At 34.6% G+C, this 24,587-nt stretch overlaps 1 protein-coding gene across 1 annotated transcript in view; it reads right to left on the bottom strand.

Moving 5' to 3' along the window:
• Window positions 1–24,587, bottom strand: part of Rme-8 (receptor mediated endocytosis 8) — a 1,025,705-nt gene that overhangs the window by 465,859 nt on the left and 535,259 nt on the right. The gene's annotated exons all lie outside the window — the stretch shown is intronic.

Below are 24,587 nucleotides of genomic sequence, written 5' to 3'. Positions count from 1 at the left end.
ATCTTCAACCTGTTCTCACAAGGTTCATTCCACAGACCTGCTATCATCTTGGTCACTTGTCTCTGGATCCTCTCCACCTCTTCCCCATCAAGCTATATAGTCCTGTTATTATTATCATTAGGTTTTCAGTTACAAAAACAAATTAAGCTAGTGAGCAACATGTTCACACAAAGTTATATGCAACACAAAGTTGCATATAAATTAAAATAAAACAGCATAGATGGTGGCCAATAAAGCTGAAATAATTGCTTAGAGTCCTTAAGTCAGGGTTTGCTAGAAAATAACTTGAACTAAGTGGGCTGGATGTGTGCCATCCAAATTCTTGGGATTTTAATCATCATTATTGTTAGGATTAGAATGGTTAATCAAAATTTCACAGGCTTTTTTTCATTAGCCATCCTAATCTGGATAGGTCTTGTATTCCTGTCAGCAAACCTTTTTCTGTTGACAATAGTGAAACATTTCCCATGAAGTGGTTCTTTAAACTTAAATTTAGGGTTAAGCTAGAACAGAAAACATAATCCAAAACAGACATTTAGGGTTAATGTTGAAACTATACAGGGAGTGAGGATACCACTCATACTTTACCACAAGAACAGCCAGTTCTTGTGAAACATGTGGCCTTTCAGTTTCAGGCAAAATATCCAAGATGAATCAGATTCTTCTTCCATTTCTCAAGTCTTCTTTCAAAGAAAAAAAGTACATTATAAACAGAAAAATGAGCATATATGTTTTAATTCAAAGCTAAGATTACAAATGATATGAAGACAGAAATTATCATATCATCCCAAAGGCCAAGAATACAAGGTATGCAATGTTTTGAACTGCCTGTGTATATATATAAAAAAAAAAATAATTCAAAGAAGTAAATAAAATACAAAAAATATGAGTTTTTTTAAATTACTTTTATTTTTCACTTGGAGGGTATTGAATGAATGGAATGGGTTTCCTGAGTCAGTTGTAAGTGCTTTAAGTTTGTACATACCTGTACAATATTAATAATAATTTATTTTAATAATAATATTTTAAAACACTTGTAACTATCAAAAAAATATTTATATTATTATTATTATTATTAAACAAGACCTCATGGAGTCAAAGACTCATCTGGGAGGTGACACACAGATAGGTCTATAGCTGGATGCTTGAGTTCGATCACCTCCTTTATGGAGTGGCACAATCTTGTCCTCCTTCCACTCCTCAGGAACTTGACCAAGTGCAAGACTCGTATTAAAAAAATATGTCAAGGCAGGTGTCAACTCCCTAGCACATTCCTTCAGAATATTATCAAGTCCCACAGCCTTATTTATATCTAGTTTACTCAACTCCCCAAACACCTCTTGCTCACTTACAGTCAGTCTCCCCTCCCCATCATCAACTGCTCTCAATCTCTCCATGAAGGTCACATTCACAAGACTGAAAGATCTTTATGAACTGCTCATTAAAGTATCTCCACCACACATTTCTGCAACAGCTGTCTTTTATACCATTTCCTCCAATCAATGTCATCCTTCCATAATCATTCTTTCTTTTGCTGGCTACATATCGAAAGAACTCCCTACAATTATTTTTGACTTCATTAGCTAACTGCTGTTCATACCTCTCTTTAGCAACTCTCACCAACCAAGTCACCCTCCTTGCCTGGTCTTTGTAGACCTCATGAAATTGGTTACTTCCACTTCTCTTATGCTGCCTCCACAATGCCCTTTTTCTCTGTATCGCATGCTTAATCTCTTTATTCATCCATCTCACACCTACCTTATTTAACCTTCTCACCCATGGAATACATTCAGACATTGCATCTACTAAATAGTTTTTGAAAATCCCCCAAGCTGCATTGATCTCTTTTCCAACTAACTCCTCATTCCATGCTACACCTGCACGCTGTCTCCTGAGCTCTTCATAATCCCCCCCCCCCCCCTTGTACTTCCACATATACCCATTTTTCACAGGGGTCCTTGCACTGCTGGCAATCACCCAAGTAATCACCTCTTGGTCACTTTCGCCAATTGGTGGAAGTAAGTTTACTCATCTGTTAAGCATACAAGCTTTCCACACTAATACAGAACTAATCTCATAATTGCATACAGTCCACAATGCATCAATAGCACTGTAAGCATGCAAGAACGTAGCAGTGGGAAAGCTACTTTGCTTCTTCCACCCAAATGATGCATGATATCTGTTTGCTTTCTCTTCTCCTTCAACCAGTGTACTCTGTGCTAAATCACATACAAATGGCATATTAGATCACTAAAGGGCTACTTTTTCATGCATCATTACCTTTCCGCTTACTTCTGTATGCAAAGCCCACCAAAGTGTTCCGTGGTCTATTTTATTATTAGTCTATGCCAGTATATTAATAATGGAGGAAAAAAATGTTAAAAATTTTACTGTTACAAATTGGCATATGCTAAATATGCATCTTTTTCTTCTTCTTTCTTCCATCATCTATGTGGATGATGATGATGAGGCCGAATGAACTCTTTCCACTTCTGTCTGTCCCTGGAGAGTCCAAACAAATCGTCCGGTTTGGTGTCGCTTGTTGTGTTTGGTTTTCAGGTCCTCTTTTATTTTGTCTATCCATCTAATTCTGGGCCGCACTTTGGATCACTTACCTTCCATCGCTGTATTAAGGGCTTTAGTTGGTAATCTTTCTGTTCCCATTCTGGTCACATGGCCAAACCATTGCAGTCTTCCTTCTTGAATTTTGTATGTTATTGTTATTTCTTGTTTTAGTCATGTCCTTATGTCTTCATTTCTTAGTCTATCCAACAGAGATACTCCAAGTAATCTTCCTTACATAAATATGCATAATTTATTATTATTATGGAGTAGAGAGACTCATCGTGGGAGGTTCATTCGACTGACAACATATTTATTATATAGAATCTTAAAGTTTAACACTCCTTGCATTAACAACACATTCTGGTAATGCATTCGATTCACTGACAATTGTCCATGTAAAAAATCTACTCCTCACACCCTTCTTCACCACACTTTTACATAACTTTAAAGAATGAATTCTGGTTCTTCCCCTTTTACGGTCTACTCTTTTTATAAACCCTCTGGATTCTGATAAAATCCTCTCACTAACTTAAACGTCTCTATCATATCACCTCTCTTCCTCCTATCCACCAACCACTGCAATCAGCATCTCTTCACCCTCTCTCCATAGCCAGCATTCTAAAGTCCTGATATTGTCTTAATCACTCACCTCTGGACCCTCTCCAATGTCTCCACATCACACTGAAAACTAAGTGACCAGATGTGAGCACAATAGTTCAAGTGTGGTCTGACCAGTGCCTTATACAGTGGCATAACTGCTTCCTTATCCTTGCATGTTAGAGTACTTCTTATCATAGCAGCACTACGATGCGCAACCTTTGCAACCCTAGCAATATGCCCTCTAAACTTCAGTCAACCATCACTCAGTCTACTGTCAACCATCATACACTTTATCAGTGTATGATCTACACTGATAAAGTGCTCGTGCAATAATTCCACTATATCCTTTGCAGCTGTTAGTCTGCTGCCATGACAATCCACCAATGTAAGTCTGCCATAATTATTCTTCCTCTTGCTTGCTATATAACAGAAAAATTCCCTTGAGTTAACCTTGGCCTGACCAGCCAATCTCCTCTCATACTGCACCTTTTCTTTATCATGCTCACCACCTTTCTAGCCTGCACGTTATACTCTTCATGGATCTGATCACCACAAACTGTCTTGTACCTCCTCCATAACATTTCTTTTCCAGCACAGCTTGCTTGATTTCACTGTTCATCCATTTCACTCCCACTCTATTTACTCTTAACTCTCAGTATGCAGTCATACATTGTTGCTTTTATCAGATATTGCCTTATGAGTTTCCATGCATTGTAAACATCCTTTCTGCTCAGCTCATCTACCCAATGTACTAATGCTAATTGACTACAGAGCTTCCTATAATCACCTGCTTTATATTTCCACATGTATCCATTTTTGGCAGTGACCTTTTCTTGTTTCATCGCTTCCCAAAAACAAGTACCTCATGATCATTCTCATTAACAACTACATCTTGTGAAGTTATCACCAAATCCAAGACATTAAAGCCTCTAGTTGCTTCAATCACATGCTGCTTAAGATACTTGTCTCTCAGAAATTCCACAAACTCGTCCTCGTTGCTCCCATACCCTATTTCCTCTTTCCAATCTATATTCCTGTAATTAAAGTTGCCCATCAGGATCACCTTTTTACATGCCCAACTAATTTGCCTAAACATTTCGCAATCAGTAGTCTCAGCATTCCCTAGCCTACAACAGCATCCTATCAGATATACTAACCTGTTTAATTCAACTTCGTGCCACACACATTCAAAATACGTGCATGTACCATCAACTTCCACTCTTTGTGGACACAATTCCTCTGCAATCATTAACAGCACTTCTCCCCTCTCCTCTTTTCACATCTCTACCCTTCTGGAAAAATATATATCTTTCTAATTCTATTCCCGACCACATCCTCCTCAGACAACCAAGTTTCACTTATTCCAATTACTTTCGGGCATACCGTCTCAATCAATGCCACAAACTCAGCTCTTTTGTTTCGAATACTCCTTACATTTGTGTATAAACATAACAATCGCTGTGTGTTTGAGGCCATCCTACCAGCACCAACATTCTCTATTCTGGCTGCTATACTATATCTCTCTCTCTTCGGGTTTGACCACTCCTGTTTCCCTGATCCTGACTGTGATTTTCATTCTTACCTTTAAGCATTCCATCACCTTGTGCTGCTACAACCACATCTTCAAACTCATATCCATCTTCCTCCTGCTGTACAATCTGTCGATTTGTGCTATCCTGTTTCATAGGGAGACTCTGATCATTTGCTACATTAACTTCTTGACTGTGCCTTCTCAGAAAACAATAGCCTTTCTGAATGCCTAATACCAAACCCACTCAAATGTAATCTATCAGCTTTATACCATTTGAACTTCCATTCAAATTCACTCCACAGATTTACATATTGAACCCCCTTTATCTCGCACAACTCAGCCATCTTACTATTCTTTATCTCTGCTCTCCTTCTCAATTCACTGTTATCATTTCTGGGAAGCATGCCTATGACTTTCCCAACAATACTATTCTTCTTTACCTGCTGCAACAACTTCTTCAAGTTTCAATCAACATTCTTCTTCTCTCCAACTAAGTCATTTGGGCCCACGACTACCACTAATTTTGACATCCGGTATTTCCTTTTCTGCAATGCATCCATTATTTGCTTTATTGTTTCCACCAGGAAAGCATGTTTTATGCACTTTATTAGTAATCACACTTCCAATGATCAAGTTTCCATACACTGATATACGATTATATCAGTGTATTTGTATATATATTTGTATATCATAAAACATGAAGACAATCAAACTCTATGATGTACTGAAGAAGTTAGAGGGAGTTCCTAGAAAATCACAGTGAAATTTTCTGGCAAATCAGCATGTCTCTAGAGCAGTGGTTCTCAACCTTTATGCTTTATGGAAATGTGTATGTAACTGGCGTACCCCTTGTGTAGACAGATAAAACTATAGTTTTATATTATAACAATGGGAATAAAATAAAACATATATATACACACATTAAATTTTGTATTCATGAATTACATATATCGATAAACACTTTAGAAACATGTTCATTTAACTTCACAGTAAACTGGAGACTAAAAATAACTAAGCACAGCAAGTGAAATAAATCATAACAAATATATAGAGCAGTAAGAAGGACATTCACTCACTTAGAATGGATGGAAATGTGTTTTGAATGGGCGATCAGCTGGTTGGGTAGATTCTCAGGTAGGGAAGGGGAGGAAGGATTGACAAACATGCATAGACATAAACTACAGCACCGCTGTTCGTCACTCATTTCTCAGAAATTATCAGTTCTGCCAACTTGGCAACTCTGTTATTAGATCTAGCGACTTTTGGGTTCTCACGGTGTACCCCCAAAAATGTTACCACGTATCCCCAAGGGGTACGCATACCGTAGGTTGAGAACCCCTGCTCAGAGAATTCTTTCCTTTATGGCTACATATGGGTCAGCATACATAGTGAATCATTTATGGAGACAAAAAACACGTGCTGGAATAATTACTGTATATGCCGGCATGTCAGATGACTCTCAAATATTACAGAAAACCCCTCGAAATCATGAGTCGTCTTATACAGTGAGTATAAAAAGGGAAGCTTAATTTCTTGGATGAACATTTAGGTAGTTACAATACACAATATTGTTTTATATAAGAAAACAGGCAGATTAAACAAATCAGATTAATTTTTTTGTTACATAAATTTATTTAAAATATTACAATAGATGAAAGTCTTAAAAAACAAATAATTATTAACCTCAAATTTTATGTTAATTTTCTTCATCGTCTGGTGAAAATAGTTCTTCAGATTCATTGTTTAAATGATCATCATATGGATCCCAGTTTGAATCCGGTGAATTTATTTCATTTTCATCATCACCAGTGTCCCACAACATCTTCAATACCATCCATAAGATTAGAGATACCACACTTTTTAAATAATTTTATTACAGTCTCTACTTTTAGTTTATTCCATGCTTTGATCACAAAATTGCACAACATATCAAGTGATGCAATGTGCATAGATCCACCATTTGTAAATGATTTTTCACCAGTCAACATCCAATTATTCTACTCTTCTCGCATGTGATCTTTAAATGGTTTGTTCAAGCAGACATCTAGTGGTTGCAATATAGAAGTTAAACCACCTGACATAACAGCAATTTTTGTGCTTTTTTTCTAGAAGACTTTTAGTATTCTCAGTTAAATGACTATGAAACATATCCCATATTAATAATTTCCATAATTTCATACCATTTTCGTCAATCCATCATTTTTCGTGAAAATGTACAAAACACCTGAAGGAAATTTTATCTTAGGTTTAGTTTTATGTTTGAAGATGATCATTGGTTTTAACTTGGTTCCATCAGTCAAACATGACAACACAACCATAAACCTTGTTTTGTCATGACCTGTACTTCGAACTAGCATACTCTTACTATCTTTAGACTCCACTGTTTTACTGCTTATCATATCAAAGCTCATAGGAGTTTCATCCATATTTCCAATATTTGACAATAGAAATTTACATTCTTGTCTCAACTGAATAATAAATTTATGGAAACTGGTAAGTTTGTGGTCAAGATCTGCTGGTAGTTAACGGATATAACAACAATACCTAATGTTGCATTAATACAAGAAAGAAGAAATTGGGGGGGGTGGGGATCTTATACAACCGACATAAGTTTAAAACCTAAAATTTAGGCCTCGTCTTATACGCCGACATACACATTACGCATAACTAAGAAAATTAAAATAATTAGTCCAACACGTGTATTTTTTGTCTTCATAAATTCTTCACTATGAATGTGTCTTTAGAGAATACAGAGAAATATAAGCTACGTTATCTATAAAAAGTAGCTAAATAAAATAACTCGAATAGACTGGCAAGAACAGACAAAATAAGCATCACAAAGGTGGCAACATGTTCTTAAAATAAAAATTTGAAATGGAGGAAAGAAATGATAAATACAATAAAAACTTAAGATATATTCTTTATGCCTAGAGTGCTTATTTTGGAAAAACTTAGTGAGATAACCAGTGATGGAACAATGGTAGAAAATATTCCAAACAAAATACAATCTGGAATAGAAAAGCATCTGAGATAGAAATGCTATCAGAAACCTGAAATGTGGAAAGGCAGCTGGAATAGTAATATAACACCAGAAATGCACATATAATGAAGTATGCAAGTTTTGAAGTGGTTATATTGCATAATTCAGAAAGCCTGGTCAGAAGATCACATACCATATGATTAGAGTAGAGCTCTCATAGTGCACTATAAAAACACTCTGATTGTGAGGATTATAAAGATATGTCCATGCTGATTCTTCCAGTAACATTTATGCAAACTTACTTCAAAAAAGGCTAAAGAATATTGTGAAAGTGTAACTTGAGTAAGAACAAGTCGAGTTGGAGTCAAATATCAATTGATATTTGACTCCAACATCTTTTTTTCATATCCCCCAGATTTCTCAAATACTTGAGAAATCAAGGGGATATAAAAAAGATCTAGAAGTTTTAGATTTGGAAAGCTTGTACTTAAGGTGCAAGTCAACTGTTAAAAATGAAGTATGTTAACAAAGATGGTTTAATGTGAAATCAAAATATAAGAGCTCACATAATTTCTACTGTTATTCATCATTTAAATGGATCACATTACGCAGGATGTAGATGATGTTATACTACTACTATATTCATCTTCTACAAGTTATTCAATTTCAGAACTACTGTAATTGAATAACTGCTGTAACAAACTTGGCATGAGTATCAGCAACTAGCTACTCTCACCAACCAAGTCACTCTCCTTGCCTGGTCTTTGTAGAACTCATGAAATTGGTTACTTCCACTTCTCTTATGCTGCCTCCACAATGCCCTTTTTCTCTGTATTGCATGCTTAATCTCTTTATTCATCCATCTCACACCTAACTTATTTAACCTTCTCACCCGTGGTATACATTTAGACATTGCATCCACTAAATATTTTTTGAAAATCCCCCAAGCTGCATTGATCTCTTTTCCAGCTAACTCCTCATTCCATGCTACACCTGCAAGCTGTCTCCTGAGCTCTTCATAATCACCCCCCTTGTAGTTCCACATATACCCTTTTTTCACAGGGGTCCTTGCACTGCTGGCAACCACCCAAGTAATCACCTCATGGTCACTTTCACCAATTGGTGGATGATTTGATACCTCATTGATAATTACATCCTCCGATGAGATGACCAAATCCAAGACCCTTAATCCTCTTGTGCCCTCTGTTACATACTGTCTGAGGTAGTTATCCCTCAAAAACTCAAGAAACTCATTTTCTTTACTTCCAGTTGCTATCTCTTCATTCCAGTCTATATTGCCATAATTAAAATCACCCATAATAATCACCCTTTTCTTATTTGCTTGGCTTATTTGACTATACATTTCACTATCACCACCATCCACATTACCAGGTCTATAACAACATCCCACCAAGTATTTGATTCCATTCACCTCTATCTCACACCATACTGCCTCAAAACCACTGTCCCCATTTCCCTCTTCTACCTGGAAACTGTATAAAGAGGGTGTGAGTAGGGGAGTGAGAGGCAGGTTTTTTTCGTGCAGAGTTGTGAATGATTGGAATGCCTTGCCTGAGAGTGTGGTGTCTGCAGGGAGTTTGAATGTGTTTAAGACCCGGTATGATGAGATGTGTGTGAGATAAAAGGACCTCCTAGATGAGTCTTTGACTCCATGAGGTCTTGTTTAATAATAATAATAATAATAATAATAATATAAAAACTATGACAATAGGCAAAACCATGTAAAACATCAACTATCTTAGAAAAGTCAGCTATTTAGGCAAAATTTCTTGTGAAGATGGGATATTAAATATGGAAATAGAAAAATGAATAATCAAAGCTGGTATTGTTGATAGCCCATTGGAATTCACAAAAATCAGACAGCAAGATGCTACCTAAACACTAAACTAGTGGTATATATGCCAGACAGTGTCCAACTAGAATATACAAGACAGTGTTCAAGCTGCTTTATCATTATCCTCAGACTTACATGGAGTCTAAAGATCCATTGTGGGAGACCTACTGCTGTACACAATTCATCATACCATGACTTAAATGCATTCACCATCTCTACTCTGTGTGGAGAGATAGGAAACAAGGATATACAGAGATATTAACTGCATTGGGTTAGAAGTGAAACTCAATCATAGCTCAGAATTCTTGTGCCTTTCTGCAAATCAGGTAGTTGAGCAGCCAGCTCTCTCTCTCTCTCTGAGCTTTGCCACCAATGCAGGAGTGCATCTATCTGTTCTATCACTTATCCTCTTTCTTCTATACATAAGTAATGTACTCTCAATCACTAATCATATTTACAGCTTTGCTGCTGATAGTACTCTCCATTCATCCTACTCATTTGACAAACCATGCAGTGCTCAGACATCCAAAGTTTCAAGATCAACTTTAAAATCACTGACTAAAACACGCGTAAAACTGCTATTCAACATCCATTCATTCTCCAGCTTTAAACATACTGAGCTAGCTTCTCATCCTCCTCTTGCAAATTGTCAAACTCAGTCAAAAATTGTGAAGTCAATTTTCCCCAAGGATCACTGCCTCCAGTTATTCAAAAAAGTTCTTTCTTTCTTCTTAACTATTAGATATTGCCCACAACACTATTTTGTTACAGCACATCAGTACTATAACATAATCAAATGTTAGGCATCTGAATATGTTATATCACAATTTGTATGTGGGAGTTTAAGCTAATAGAAACAATTTGCACAACTAAGTCTTGAAGTGCTAGGTCATCCTCTTTCACCGGCCTTGAACTAGGTCCTGTTTTGTTCCCTCATTCACTTCATTTGTACCCTCCACAACAGTTTAGTACACTATGCCAGTGGTGGCATAAGCTCAAAGTTCTATTCTCATGAGATTACATATGCAATGGAAGTTTACAAGCTTAATGAAGCATGTAAAACAGTATGCAGTGATCACATTTTTGCAAAAGAAAAATGTGAATGTTGTTTACATTTTTTGAATTGCAAGGTTTTCATAGTGAAGCAACTGTGAGTACTGTATATTATTGAGCAACTAAGGCATGAACACATTGTAAATTGTGTTGTAAATTGCGCAAAAGAGCAAAAAATGGCAGCGCTGACATTAGTAACCAATCACAAAGTGGATAGCTAACATCTGTGCTAAAATGTGTTCAACAGGATCTGTAAGGGATGAAGTAACTTTGGAAAGGGTACAAAGGTAGATAACAAAAACACTGTCAGTGTTGTATGACATTGGCTATGAGGATAGGATGAGTACATGCAAACTGCAGAGTTTGGTGTACAGAAGAAAGCAGTGGCATCATTGAGTCAACATTTAAACTGTTGAAGTAGTTAGGATTGACACTGGGAAGATTTTTTTTGTATAGTAGAACAAGGAACCATCTCTTGAAGTTAGAAATAAGAGGGTAAGAAGTGGCTTTTTGCATAGTGTGTGACTGGATCATGGAATGAATTGTCTAATAGTGGTGAAGGTGAAAAATCTGTGAACAGGTGTAAGAAATGGTATGATAGACTGTTTTGTCTAAGATACATCTCCCATGATAATTCTTGTGACTCCATGAAGGTCCTGCATAACAACAATAAAACTAGAAATGATCTCAATAAGTAGAAAATTGAGCAATAAAACATAACTGGCAAAAAATGTCTACAAAAAAATATAATAATAATAACATTAAATAAATAAAATAAATAATAATAAATAAAATAAAATAAATAATAATAAATAAATAAAATAAGTTATTGTGCACCCAACAGTTCATAGAACTGGGGCTAGCAGATTGCCACGAATAGTTAATTTATGCTGGAGGGAAGAAAGAAAGGATGTACGAATTGGTCACCAACACGTGAAATCATATGCTTTATACATAAAATTTTCCAACTGTTATACAAGCAAAATAGTTACCAGTTTGAAAACTACAATGTTCATAAAAGAAAAATTAATTTTCTGATGTGTAATAATAAATAACTCATCCCACAAGATGGATTGATTAAATTACTCTATTATCGGAATGGATTTTACTTCTTCTGACATGAGCAGAAGTGTCATTGGATCTTGCATCTGTCGACGTACAGTACTAGCATTGAAATTGTACACCGATTAGTAAGAGTTGCCCATTTGATACTTAAATAAGCTGTAGTGAAGTTCTTGTATGCTGAGTGTCACATCAGTTGATCAGTAAAATGAAATAGACAAGAATGGAAATTTGATGCCAATCGCTTTAATATAAATGAAGCAAACACAATGCTTTTCTTTGCAAAATCATAGCTGGAGATTATGAATGGGTACATCATTATGACCCTAAAACAAAAACTCAGTGTATGAAATATCAGCACCTTACCTCAGAAGGGCCAAAAAAGTTCATTCTACCAGAAAGTGTATACTGACTGTCATTTGGGACATCAAAGGTCATTCACCAGAACTATATTGTGAAAGGGACAGCAATTGATTCACAAAGCTGTCTGAAGACCTTGAGAAGACGGAAACAATAAGCCAATCGCGCATGAGCGCAGGTGTGTTCAGGAATAACATTGGTTTTGCAACATGACAATGTGAGGCTTCACATGAGCATATTCACTCCAATGGCTATCACAGCAACTGAAGTTGAGGAACATCCCTTCCTAGAGCTCAGGCTTGGCTCCATTGAACTACTAATTATTTCCTAAACTGAAGACATCTCAAAAGGAATCCATTTTAAAACTAATAGTCAAAAGCGGAGGTTAAAAAAAAAAAAAAAAAAAAAAAAAAAAAAAAAAAAAAAAAACAGAAGTTTACTATGACAGCTTTTAAAAACTTGTTACAAAATTTCACTACAAAGTTCTTTCAGTACAATTAGAAAGATGTCCTCAAAAGTATGGGAGTGCACTAAACACAGTGTACGAAAAAAATGTCAAACTATTTTTTTTTTTTTTTATTTCACTGACAACTACCACAATGGAGGAGTTACTTTCAGAATGCCTCCTCCTTGCTATCAAATATAACATTAAATGAATCCCAATAGAAATGTATAAATAAAATATGTTTATATGTTGCAAAATGTCTTATACACATGTAACAAGAGATGAAATTTAAAGAGTTTCACTATTTTATTTTTATATATTATTTTTCAAAACAATCTCCCTCCCTTTCAGGAACAATTCAAATTTTCTAATCAGTAAGTGGAGATTGGTACATGTTTCAAATAAAAATACCCCTACCCAACAAATTATAAGTAACTATTTCATATTCATAATTACAAAATCTTAACATGCATTAAACAAAATAGAATCAAACTTTAATGAAAGAAATAATAGAAGAAGAGCAAGTAGGCTTCACATCTAGGCGGTCTACTATAGACCATATTCTTACAGTTAATAATCTGGGAATAAAACTTACCTACATATTGCAGTTTTTATTGACTTCATACAAGCATTTGATTCCACTGACAAGAAGAAAATAATAAACATCTTAAAATCTACAACATTAGATTCTGAAATACAAACCTTCATTACGAATTATTATAAAGATACCAAAGCAATTATCAAATTTAATAAAATAAAAACAGATAAATACAAAGTAGAAAATGGAGTTATGCAGAGTTGGCCAGCTTACACCAAATATATTTATTATCTTGAAGAAATATGCAAAACCATAGCAGAAGAACCAAGTTTACAAATAAACAGCATGAATATGAACCATATTAATCACTCAGACAATATTATTGTTGCAGAATCTAGAGCACAAATGGAACTCAATTAAAATTTTAAACAAAGAGAGCAAAACTTTTGAAATGAAAATCAATCTAAGCAAAACTATCATCATCAATTGCCTGATATTTATCCCTAACGGGTGTTCAGGTTACTATGAAAACACTACATGAATAAGTTTACCTTATTATTAATCTCCTATCAACAATTTTCCTCCAAATCAGTCAATTACTTGTAAGCACTTCAATATTGTCATATCTAATATTTTGTACTACTACGACATTTCTGACAGAATTAATGCACCTAGACCTTGGTATTCCTCTGGGTCTCTTTCCTGCCATTTTGGCATGGTACACTTGTTTTGATAACCTTTCTTCACCCTGGCACATTCTTCAATGCTGATAAAGTCAAGGTCATTTCTAATATCTTCATTTTTAGTAAGATACTGAAATTGAGGCCATCAGTTCACTTCTCTATTTTTTCTCAGAACAATCATATCTGTGGTCTTTGATCAAGTGCTGCATTTCTAATCCAACTCTGGGATCCATAAAATAAAAAAATTGGCTTGAACACTGTCTTGTATACTGCTAGTTTGGTGTTTTGGCTAATTTATCTCTTATTTCATATAAATTTATTCAGCTGGCTACCCACCACCCCAGCTTTGCTTATTCTGGTGTCTATTCCAGATTTAATCTGCCATCTTCACTAAAAACTGTGCCTAAATAGCTGAAATATTTTACTTGTTCTATAGGATCCCTATTCAGAATGCAGCTAAAGTTTTCTATGCTCCTGCCTATTTCCACAGAACAGAGCAATATATAGTCTATATTTAAGTTATAAGTCAGCAGTTAGAATTCAAAAAAATACAAGGAGATAGTATTTCCTTTGAATTCTACTGATGGTATTTCAATAAAAAAGAAAGGCACTCCTGTCTTTTGATTGCTGATTTTCATGCCAAATTTTTTACAGCTGTTATTCAGTTTAGTTAGAGAATCCTTGACACTTGCACTAGATGTCTTTAGGAGTACATATTATCTGCAAAAAAGCTACATTTGACATCTCCACTTCTAATATCAGGCCTAATGCCACTTTCTTTCATAATGCAATTCATATAGATGATGAATAAGAGTGAAGATAATGTGCATCCTTGCCTTACCCATGATTTTACATCAAACCATCCGCCTATATTTCCTTGAATTCTAACTGCTGACTTATAACGTAAATATAGACTATGTATTGCTCTGTATAATGTTCCACTCACCCCATACAACTGAAGTGTTTTGATAAGCTTTTCTCTGGGTACCTTGTCATTATGCCTTTTCTAGATCTACAAAACTGAAGTACAGATCCTTGCATATTCCCATGATTTCTCAACTAATTGACTTAAAGTGAAAATCTGACCTTGATAACTTCTATTTGACCTGAACTGAGCTTGTTCTTCTCCCAGTTTCTCTTTCACAATCTTTCTCAACCTCTTTTCAGTATGCTTGCATAAATCTTACCTGGAACACTTAGTAGAGAAATTCCTCTATAATTTTTACATTCATCTTTATTCCTTTTTTCACAGATGGTTACCTATTACCTACTCCAATCATAGCGAATTTAACCTTCTGACCAGGTCTGCTGATTATGCAGATTGTGGACGTATAAAAGATTTGCAGTATAGCCACTGCAAATCTTTTATACCTCCATACTTAAGCATTTCTGGTTGAATATATCTACTCCAGATGCCTTTTCGCATTTGAGAGCTTTTTCTACCTCAAGTATATGTACTCCTCTTTGCATGCCTCTTGAAAATTTTGTAGTACAGTTTTGTTGGTGTTTGGTTCATTTAACAATCTTTCAAAGTAATTACTCCAGACATCTAGGATATCCTTCTCTTCAGTTTTCAGGTCACCTTTATCATCTTTGATTTCTTTTACAGTACTCTTTCTTCCATTTCTAAGCTTCTTCAATAGCCTCCAGAACATTTTCCTACTTTCCTGATATTTATTTTCTATACGCTTACCAAAGTCTTCTCATGACTTTGTTTTAGCTACTTTCACACACAGCTCAGCTCTTACATTTTTTTCTGCACTCTTTTTACGGCATCTGTTGACTTATTTGATATGAACTTTTGGTACGCTTTCTTTTACAGGACTGCTTCTTTAACTTCTTGTGTCCATCATGGTGTTCTAATTTTTCTATCTTTGCAGACAACTTCACTACATATCTCCCTTGCTGAATCAATGTCTTCTTGAGATTTTGCCACTGAAACTCCAAGGCTTATTTCTTGTTGTCAATTTGTTTCATTTTTTCTTCAATAATGTTTGTATAGTCAAGTTTACAATTTACCTGTAAAAGCTGCTCAAATTTAATTCTGTAATTTTCTTACATACTGTTCTTTTCAATGTAATGTCCAGTTTTATTGTGTTTAGTACTAAGTAATGGTCAATTCCAATTTCAAAAACAGTATCAACTAAGCAAAACTAAAACAATGAAAATAGGAAGAGATAAGGGAAAAAATTTCAATATTAGAAAATCATATACTTGAACAGGTAAAGAAATTGACATATTTTGGCAGTCTTGTTACTCATAACCTAACACAGAAACAGTAAAACATGGAGTTAACAAAGGATGGTCTAATATGAATAAATTAAACAAAATATGGAAAAATAACAGCATTTCAAAAAGCCTCCAACTAAAATCCAATAAAAACCATTATTATACCTATGGCAACATATGGAGCCAGGACACGGAGACTCATTCAGAAAGAAATACAGAAAGCAACAGCACTTGAAATGAAATGCTTAAAAAAATAAATAAGACTCACTGGTCAGAACATAAAACAAAATAACAGTCAAACATTAACTTATTATTATTATCCAGGCCTCCATGGAGTCAACAGACTCATAGTGGGAGATCCTTCCTAAGAAACACAAAGTCTATCAAGACTCATCAAGGGGAGGTCCCCCCTAAGAAACACAATCCATAGAAGAAATATCATTGATATAATTCTTAAACAACAATTAAGATGGTTTGGATACCTCTAGAGAAAGTCTTCTTGGAGATTATCATACATTGCCTTGAACAGGGAAAGACAATCAAGAGGGAGGCCAAAAGTAGCTTGCTTATAGTTTTTGAAAGAAAGGCCACAATTATTCGGCTTCAGAGATGAGATAGAAATGGCTACAGATAGAGCCAGATGGCAAAGATTTTGTTCCAATGAGACTCAACTCATCATATGACGAATGAGAAAGAAGAGAAAAATTCTCTTCTTTCTCAATAAACTAGCAGATACTAGTTTCGAATAGTATTATCAGTATCCCAAATTCTTCATCATCAAATTCCTGGCTAGACACAGAGCCAGATGGCAAAGATTTGTTCCTAGGAGACTCAACTCATATGATGAATGAAAAGAAGAGAAAAATTCTCTTCTTTCTCAATAAACTAGCAGATACTAGTTTCAAATAGTATTATCAGTGTCCCAAATTCTTCATCATCATCAAATTCCTGATATGTATCCTCAAGGGGTGTACAGATCCCAAATTTTTTACTTCATTTTATCATTGCAAAATAGAGATAAAATAATGTGCTCTGTTGAAACTGGTTCTTCTAACAAATCAGACTAGTACTATTATTTTTTGTAATGTCATTCTAGTCACTAACATTTCCTTCTGGGTACGCATGCCAGGCACTTGGTTATTTAGGGATTAAAGAACATGAAATTATTCTAATTTTCATAATTATTTCTGTTATATTTTCCCTTTTATAAAAAAAATCTTTTTTTTTTTTTTTTTTAATTTATATCTTCAAAATAAGTTACTATTTGATGGGAGGGTGTGGTTATAATGCTTTTGTGTTATGGGATACTGAGGCAAATAAGAAGCTGACAGCCTCTATATATACAAGTACACTAGTCATGAAAATATGTTACATGTGAAATTTGTTTGCTTAGATATTTAGATAGAGGATTAAAACAAGAATATAATTTCTTGCCTATTGTAATTAACTTCGTAACCAATCGGAAAAACTTTCTATAGCGATTATTGATTCCAAGTACTTTAACAATATGCTGATATGCTGACTTATTATTTGTGTATGGTAAATATATGACATGCATTGATTTAACCTGGGGATCTTCCTGGGCATAGCTCCCAATGAAGGACCTAAATAAAGGTTGAAACAATTCCCTTTCTATAGGATTATATTAAGGAACTACTGAGGTAACTGATATGAAGTGAACAACCTCTATGCACAAGTAGACTGATCATGAAGGTACTTTACAGGCAAACCTTGTTTGGTTATACTTGGGTAAAGGATTGAAACAGGAATATAATTTACGTTAAGTATAATATACTTTGTAACCAATTCTGGCAACCCATTTCACTCATTCACCAACTCTGCAAGCGAAAAATCTTGTTCCAAACCACACTCTTACTCAATTTCCAGGAATAACCCGCGCCCCCAACCAAATGTGGCAAAGCACTGAAAGCTTTTTTCCTTTCTTTTTTTTGTCAATTCTAGAAAATGCTCTTAGCAACTGAAATGCTTATATATCCATTGTTTTCAGTCCATCAACTAACATCTGCAACCTAGAAATGTTTCTTCAGCATCCATGTCAATATCCACTCCTGCTGAGAATTCAAATCAAACTTGTATAATAAATTGTTTCATTTAGGGTTTAATGGTGCAAGTACAGCTAAGGTCAGAGATGCTCTACCGACGGTGCAACATTGCATTTGTACAGGGCAGCAAGTTTTGGGGGACAGCAAAATTGGCGTTAACTATATAAAAAATAAATCATAAAAAAGTCATTTATTCCTTCTCTGTTGAAACCAGACTTCAGGATGTCATTAGTTAAATTTTTACATAATAAAACTTCACTGTACTGTATATTTTTAAAAATCATAATCATTTAAAATAATGTAGTATTATGTTGCATTTAATATCAGTCAGTGTTAATATCAGATGACGTGACAATAGCAGAACACCCTCTATCTTACATTTATTTCCGATTCCATTGTTGGCAATGAGTTGACCTTGACCTGAGGTAGAAAGTTTTTTACCTTGGGTATAATATATGTTAAAGATACCAAGCTATTTTAAACCTGGTTTTACTCCATTTCCCAAGAAAGCAAACAGACAAATAAGTCAAGTTTGTGCCTGCATGTAGTGTGAGTCTAACTGACCCACAAGATACCCAAGGTAAAAAACTTTCTACATCTATCTCTTATCCTGAGATTTTTATTTAATAAGGTCAAAGCACCTTTTGGTAACTTGTTTTGGTAATTTTGTGTAATGTTTTGGTACTTATAAGCTCTGTATTACTTAACCTTGGTATTTCTAAGCCTGGCTCCCACTGATGAGGTCTCAATAAAGGTCGATACCAGTCTGGGTAGTGGCCCTTTGCCTTTAATGCATAGCATCATACATCTCCTCAAGGAGATGGGCTTTGCATTAAGGGTAAATATTAAGAATAGTGATCAGAGCTTATTCCACCTTTACCATGAGTTGCACTACCTTGTGGGTCAGTTAGACTCACACTACATGCAGGTGCAAACTTGACTTATTTGTCTGTTTGCTTACTTGGAAAATGGAGTAAAAACAAGTTTAAAATAGCTTGGTATATTTAACATATATTATACCCAAGGTAAAAAACTTTCTACACCTATCTCTCATCCTGAGATTTTAAGCACCTTTTGGTAAAATACTTATAAGCTCTGTATTATTTAACCTTGGTATTTCTAAGCCTGGCTCCCACATGAGACCACAATAAAGGTTGAAACCAGTCTGGGTAGTGGCCCCTTGCCTTTAATGCAGGGGTCGCCAAACTTCTTTGACCGTCGACCCTCTTCAAGAGTTTCTTGACTTTTTATCGACCCCCTCTATTTTTCTATTAAGTAATTATAATAGGACAAGCAAAAAAGACGCTCATGTGAGTTTTTAGATTGTTTATTTCATAGTTACAGTGTTTATTTTATGTATAATATAGTATATATTATTATATTGGCTTAACATCAAAGGGATACGTTTTTGTTTTTGACGTCCTTCTTAACATTACATATTTGATAGGAGGAATAAATAATATAGAAAATATAAAATTTAATTTAGATTACAAAATAACAATAATACAATTTTCCTTATATATATGAAAATAAGATTTAATAATAGAGCCAATAGGCTTCACTTCGGCGATGTAACATTATTTAAATGAAGGGGATATTAAATCCCAGATTCAGCATGAAACTCTTTGATTCCGATCTTCGAGTTTCTTATTTGGCTTTGATATAATGTGGGATTTAATATCCCCTTCATTTAAATAAAGAAAATAAGACTTTTATTAACTTAGTATACAATTTACTAACGTTGTCAATGTGAAGGGTGTGCTTCGTGACTCTTGACAAGATTGGAAATGTTCAGTTCAAAATGAGTAAGTTTCGGCCTTAAATAGCCACAGAATTCTATATCTAGTTTATTTCTTTGTTTTGTTAAAATGAAATTAACATGACTAAAACCAGCTTCAACCATGTACGCGCCGGCCAGATGGGAACCACTGACATCCGTTTATTGGTAAATATGGCCTACTTGATTGGCCTCTGTAACTATTTTCATGACCTTGTCCTATTCATGTCACTGTTCCCATGATTCACTCTTAATTGCATTGCCATTCAGAATGGAGGTTATCCAAGTTAACCGAATTAAATATTACCTGTACAATGATTCTTATATTTTTCCATCGACTCCCCAATCGGTTCCTGAGCCCGAATCGACCCCTAACAATGTTATATCAACCCCTGGAGGGGGGGGGGGGGGTCGATATCGACCACTGCTTTGATGCATAGCATCATACATCTCAAGGACATGGGCTTTGCATTAAGGGTAAATATTAAGAATAGTGATCAGAGCTTATTCCACCTTTACGAGTTGCCTAGACTTGCACTACCTTGTGGGTCAGTTAGACTCACACTACATGCAGGCGCAAACTTGACTTATTTGTCTGTTTGCTTACTTGGGAAATGGAGTAAAACCAGGTTTAAAATAGCTTGGTATCTTTAACTTGACCTGAAGGTAAATCTCATTTAACCAATGAGACCAAACGATAACCAATTAAAGAAATAGAATCAAAATACATAAATATAATTGTGCAGTGATTGTTAATAATACTTTTTTGATACAATTATTAGGATTTTGCTTTTAAAATAATTTTAACATTCCAATATGTCTGATAAAATAAAAAAATCTATCAGGTGCAGAATATTATTATTATCCAGGCCTCCATGGAGTCAAAAGACTCATCGTGGGAGGTCATTTTTAGGAAACACAAAGTTTATGATACCACTCCTTAAACCCATTGACCATTCACACTCCAACAACTCTCAGGCAATGCATTCCAAGGTTCAACCACCCTCCACGCAAACTAGGAAAAGAATGCAATATTCAGAAAAAAAGTGGGGCTTTGCATAAATATCTAAAAACTGAAACAGCTAATGTAGTGGAAGAGAAAATAAGTGAAAGGACCAAAACCCAAAACTCTGAGCTCATAGCAAGTACTTCTAATTGCAATCCCAGTAATGTCAATATTAGTAACAATGAAAATGAAACTGATTTAACATCTTCCTCTTCAAAAAAAATTAAGTGATGAACTTGAAATGAACATTGATCCAACAAGATGGAATCCCTCTTTAAGTGATGCCAAAAGACTGGAAATCATAATGAAAGGTCCACAAAACTAAAAAGTGATTTCGTTTTTCCGTGCAGCTCTAATGGTCAGAAATTTTCATTAAATCATTATATTAGGGAACTAAGCAATGGAAAACATATTAATCGGTCATGGTTAGTGTATTCTAATGAAAGAGATTCTGCATTTTGTTTCTGTTGTAAGCTGTTTTCCAATAATAAAATTTCACGCGCTGCTGATGGATATAACAATTGGAGAAATTTATATCTGCATCTTAATGAACACGAAAATTTTAACAACTACTTGGAGTCCCATAAGAAGTAGACTGAGTTGTTGTCTAGGCTTAAATTAGAACAGATGATTGATTCAACTGATTGATTCAACAAAACAAAAATTGTTAAATACAGAGGCTAGGGCACTGGAGGAGCATAATAGAACACCTAACTGCCATCGTTCAATTTTTGCCCTTTCAGGGAACATCTGATAAATTGTATGTTCATAATAATGGTAATTTTTTAGGCTTGTTGAATTAACTGCCAGATTTGATAATGCTATGTGTGAATATTTAACTGAGAATATCTCGTGGATCGTCCCAACATTATCTTGGGAAAAACATTTAAAATGAATTAATTTCTCTCCTCTCTGGGGCCATAAAAAGGAAAATAATTTCTATGGTGCAGAATGCTAAATATTACAGCATAGTTGTAGACTATACTCCTGACCTAAGTCATATTGAACGATTATCACTAATTGTAAGATTTGTTAATATGGATCCAGGTGATATCAACATCCATGAGCACTTTGTTAGTTTCATTCCTGTAGAAGCTACTACAGGCTCAGTTTTAACTGAATGTATTCTTAAAAAATTGTCAGATATAAATATTCCTATTGCAAACATGCATGGCCAGAGTTATGCCAATGGATCAAACATGAAAGGAAAACATTCAGGAGTTCAACAATGCATTAGGGATTTGAACTTGAGCTTTTTTTTTTATACCTTGCTCTTCTCATTCTCTGAACTTAGTTGTCAATGACGCTGCTACATGATCTAGTGAAGGGATTTCATTCTTTGAAACAGTTCAAATGTATGTGTTTTTTTCTCAGCATCAACATTGCATTGGGGAATCCTTGAAAAACATATTACAACTCTAACTCCCAAGCCAATAAGTATCACCTGCTGGGAATCTAGAATCGAAGCCGTTTGTCCTTTACGATATTATATATTGACAAATTTTATAATGCTTTGATAGAAATTGCTGATGATGAGTCAGTGGACAAAATGGAGAAACAAAACTGAATCCCTTGCCCTTAAGCTCAGAGCTTTTAAATTTTTATGTTGTTTGGTTATATGGCACTATGTTTTAAATGAAATTGATATTGCTAGTAAATTATTGCAAAGCATAAAAATGGAATTGTCTACTGCCATATCCACTTTAAGAAATGTTCTCCAAAGCCTTGATAATATCAGAAATGATGAATCATAATAAATTTAGTTTAATCCAAGTGTGAGCAAACAAAGTTTGTGCCTGAAAGTATCTTCAGGACTGGGGTAAGGTAGTGCAACACCAGGTCGACTCCTTGCAAAGGTGGAGCAAGCTACTAACACACCTATATCTCGGTATCTCCCATAATGCAAAACACATCTCCTTGCAGATATGTCTAATGTTATGCATTAAGAGAATGGCCACTACCCAGACTAGTTTCGACCTTTATTGAGGTCTCTTTCAGTGGGAGCCAGGCCCAAGTGGAGATACCAGCCAGAAGCATTAGCAAGTCATCTCTACCAAATGGTGTGCCACCTTTTTAATAAATTACTCTGGATTTAGAGAAAGATGTTGAAAGTTTATTTTTCACTTGGTTAGAATATAATAGAATAGTTAGAATAGAATATTTGTTTGCTCACACTTGGATAAAGGATTAAACTAAATTTATTATATTCTAACCAAGTGAAAAATAAACTTTCAACAATGATGAATCATTTCAAAATTTTTCTTGTAGATGCTAAAACATTAGCTGAAAAAGTTGAAGCTCATCCTAATTTGAAACCAATGTTTACAAAACCCTACATCTGTATGAGACCAGCTAACTCAACTTTAGTTGAGAATGCATCAGCAGAAAAAACATGATTATGAAGCAAAACATGAGCCTACTTCTGATCATAAAACTAAATTTAAAATTGAGTTTTTCTTTCTTATTATTGATGCAGCAACGAATTCTATACATGAAAGATTTGAGAAATTGGAATACCACAGTTCACATTTTTTGTTTTTATATAATATCCCTAATTTTAAATCTGAGGTGACAAAAGCTTTTAAAATGCAAAAATCTAGAAAGTATTCTAAAACATCAAATAAATGGAAACATTGATGCCATTGAGCTATTTGATGAACTGAGGTTGGAAGTTTTTTTCACTTGGTTAGACTATAAATTATATATTTAGTTTAATCCTTTATCCAAGTGTAAGCACAGAAAGTTTGTGGCAGAAGTATCTTCTGGACTGGAGCAACTCGTAGCAAAGGTGGACTGAGTTCTCATCGCTTTCCTTAGTATTCCATAATTGTTTCTTTCTTATTATTGATGCAGCAACGAATTCTATACATGAAAGATTTGAGAAATTGGAATACCACAGTTCACATTTTTTGTTTTTATATCATCATCATCATACGTATAAGGATTTAGGCCTAGCATGGCCTGTTCCAGCCTTAGAAGTCATCGTTGAATTGTTTAAGAGGACGTCCTGGTTTTCTTTTTCCTAATGGCTTGTACTTTAAGGCTTGTTTTGGTAATCTTTCTGTTTTCATTCTTTGAACGTGTTCCATCCATTTATGTTTATATTTTTTAATTTTTCTATTACAGGTTCTTGGTTTAATTCTTTCATAATATCTTCATTCTTTGTGATCAAATAGGGTATACTTTGCAGTTTTTCTCATAAACTTCATTTCTGCTGTTGTTAATCTTTGTTTGTCTTTTTGTTTTATTGTCCAGATTTCGCTTCCTCACATTAAGACCGGTAAGGCTAATGTATTGTATAGTTTTAGCCTGGTTTGTTTCTGAACTAGATTTGGTTTAAATATAGAGTTAATTACACCTGTTATTTTTAAATATTTTGCAATTTTTACGTTTATATCTTTTTCATTTTCATATGTGATCATACATCCTAGGTAGTTAAATGAATTCACCTGTTCTAAAATCTTGTTATCTATTACTATTTTAGTTCTTGTTGGATCTTGTCCTTTAAAGGCCAGAGTTTTTGATTTTTCTGTTGATATTATCATACCATAATCTTTGGATATCTCATTTAGATTTAAAATAGCTTTCTGTAAGTTATCTTCAGAATTTGTAATTATTATTTGGTCGTCTGCAAAGATTAGAGTGTTTAAGTTAACTGTAGGTGAAAGTTTAATTCCTTGATGTAAATTTTTACTCCATTTTATTATTATTTAATTTAAGTAGATATTAAAAAGAGTTGCTGAGAGGGAACATCTCTGTCGGACCTCTTGGTTTATCTCTCTTGTATATGATAGCTCGTGATTTAATCTTATTTGTATTTGATTATTTTCATATGTACTT

This window comes from Typopeltis vanoorti, chromosome 2 (assembly GCF_054136105.1).
Source record: "Typopeltis vanoorti isolate ZY-2024b chromosome 2, IOZ_Tvanoo_1.0, whole genome shotgun sequence".
Classification (NCBI taxonomy): Eukaryota; Metazoa; Arthropoda; class Arachnida; order Uropygi; family Thelyphonidae; genus Typopeltis; species Typopeltis vanoorti.
Note: the sequence above shows the minus strand (reverse complement) of the source record. Positions and strands in the feature narration are given on the sequence as shown.